This window comes from Schistocerca piceifrons, unplaced genomic scaffold (assembly GCF_021461385.2).
Source record: "Schistocerca piceifrons isolate TAMUIC-IGC-003096 unplaced genomic scaffold, iqSchPice1.1 HiC_scaffold_263, whole genome shotgun sequence".
Lineage (NCBI taxonomy): Eukaryota > Metazoa > Arthropoda > Insecta > Orthoptera > Acrididae > Schistocerca > Schistocerca piceifrons.
In genome coordinates this window covers 70001-72500 of record NW_025728475.1, presented here as the reverse complement: position 1 = coordinate 72500, position 2500 = coordinate 70001, and the positions used below count along the sequence as shown (strand labels likewise).

General features: G+C 57.8%; 1 non-coding gene across 1 annotated transcript in view; it reads right to left on the bottom strand.

Annotated features, from left to right (window-relative positions):
- Positions 1–1032, bottom strand: part of LOC124743792 — a 1909-nt gene extending 877 nt beyond the window's left edge. Inside the window, exon 1 of the ribosomal RNA XR_007010560.1 lies at positions 1–1032. This exon is cut by the window's left edge and continues 877 nt beyond it. This is a non-coding gene — a ribosomal RNA (small subunit ribosomal RNA).
- Between the last annotated feature and the right edge of the window lie 1468 nt (positions 1033–2500).

The window sequence follows — 2500 nt, the reverse complement described above, 5'->3', positions numbered from 1 at the left end:
TCTGTTCGTCTTGCGACGATCCAAGAATTTCACCTCTAACGTCGCAATACGAATGCCCCCGCCTGTCCCTATTAATCATTACCTCGGGTTCCGAAAACCAACAAAATAGAACCGAGGTCCTATTCCATTATTCCATGCACACAGTATTCAGGCGGGCTTGCCTGCTTTAAGCACTCTAATTTGTTCAAAGTAAACGTGCCGGCCCACCGAGACACTCAATAAAGAGCACCCTGGTAGGATTTCAACGGGGTCCGCCTCGGGACGCACGAGCACGCACGAGGCGGTCGCACGCCTTCAGCTCGCCCCACCGGCAGGACGTCCCACGATACATGCCAGTTAAACACCGACGGGCGGTGAACCAACAGCGTGGGACACAAATCCAACTACGAGCTTTTTAACCGCAACAACTTTAATATACGCTATTGGAGCTGGAATTACCGCGGCTGCTGGCACCAGACTTGCCCTCCAATAGATACTCGTTAAAGGATTTAAAGTGTACTCATTCCGATTACGGGGCCTCGGATGAGTCCCGTATCGTTATTTTTCGTCACTACCTCCCCGTGCCGGGAGTGGGTAATTTGCGCGCCTGCTGCCTTCCTTGGATGTGGTAGCCGTTTCTCAGGCTCCCTCTCCGGAATCGAACCCTGATTCCCCGTTACCCGTTACAACCATGGTAGGCGCAGAACCTACCATCGACAGTTGATAAGGCAGACATTTGAAAGATGCGTCGCCGGTACGAGGACCGTGCGATCAGCCCAAAGTTATTCAGAGTCACCAAGGCAAACGGACCGGACGAGCCGACCGATTGGTTTTGATCTAATAAAAGCGTCCCTTCCATCTCTGGTCGGGACTCTGTTTGCATGTATTAGCTCTAGAATTACCACAGTTATCCAAGTAACGTGGGTACGATCTAAGGAACCATAACTGATTTAATGAGCCATTCGCGGTTTCACCTTAATGCGGCTTGTACTGAGACATGCATGGCTTAATCTTTGAGACAAGCATATGACTACTGGCAGGATCAACCAGGGAGCTGCGTCAACTAGAGCTGAGCAGCCGGCCGCCCGGGAGTGTGTCCCGGGTGCCCGCGCGAACACGCAAGCGTCCGCTCAATCATTCTGCAAACAGGAGGAGGCTGAGCTCCCCTGCACAATACACCTCGAAACCCTCTCAGGTCCCGGCGGCGCGCAGCGCCGTCCCAAGTACTTGGTCGGGTTCGAGAGAGGCGCAATCGCCCGGAGTTAGGCGAGTAGACGCTTTCGGTGCGACCACCCGTGCTCCCAACTGAGCTTGCCGCTGCCGACAGAGGCCCGGGAGCGTGCTGTCGTGGCATTGCCGGCGGGAGACAACACGCGCCACCTACGGTGACCGGCAGCTCCAACGCCAGCGCCACAGAAGGACAAAAGCCCCACTTGGGTGCCGAAGCGAACTCTCCCAGCACAGCGCACGCGCCAACACATCCGCACAGCTGCGATACAAACCACCAGCGAGAACCGCTGGGGCGACCGAGCAGCAGACGGCGTCGCGGCGCCGAGCGCCGGGCGGCGGCGCATCCTCAACGCACACAGTCCTCAATCGGACCAGCACACTGAAGATGTCCACCGCGCTTCGCACCGGGCCCGCGAGGACCTACTTTGGCCGCACGGCGCCGCGCGCAGGGTGCGCCGGCGCGCAGCTGCGACGCCTGCCGCGTCCGTCGGCCGGCGCGCCTGCCACTGGCCGCCCCCACCAGCCGGCTGTAGCGCGTGCGCCCACGCACCGCGCGGCCAGCACGCCGGGAGGCGCCCCCTCACCGGCCGGGGACGGTCCCACCCAGCCACCGCCGCGTATCGCTTCACACCCAGATGCCGTTCAGTTTCGTCGGCATGGTGGGTATCGCTGGAACAACCGGTTAGTACCTCAACCTATCGTCGCCATCACCGATTCACCCCTAGCGAGAACAACCGCACCACAACAGGTTACCATTTGTTCATTTGCGTAACTTCACCAGAAAACGCAGGCGTCCATCGCCATTTGCAACTTCAACGATTATTGCATGCCTGTGTCAGGTGTCACGCCACACTACGTCTGCCCACATACACGCAACAAAATGTGCACGCCTAGACAATACGTGGAAGGTGGCCCCCGTACGTATGCGATGTCCATTGCTCGAACGACTGTCAACCGGCCTCTGTAGCATGTCGCAGATATGGAACGCGGTGCACCATGCCATCACGGTGTGTGAGGAGAGACGACTAGGTCCGAATACATCAACAGACAGCTCATGCTGATCGCCATCCACGGCGTCCGTTCCTCCCACACGTCTCTATGGCGTACCACACTGCAATCCAGCTCTCATAGGGAGACGACACGTAGCTGCGTGCACAATATTTGCACTGTATGGTCCGCCGTTTTTGGGCGCAGTCGTTGTGCGGTCACACATGTGCCACGATGTATCATTCAGTACATAAGGACGAATGTGCAGTACAGATTGTGGTTCACGCGTACGACATCAGCGGAC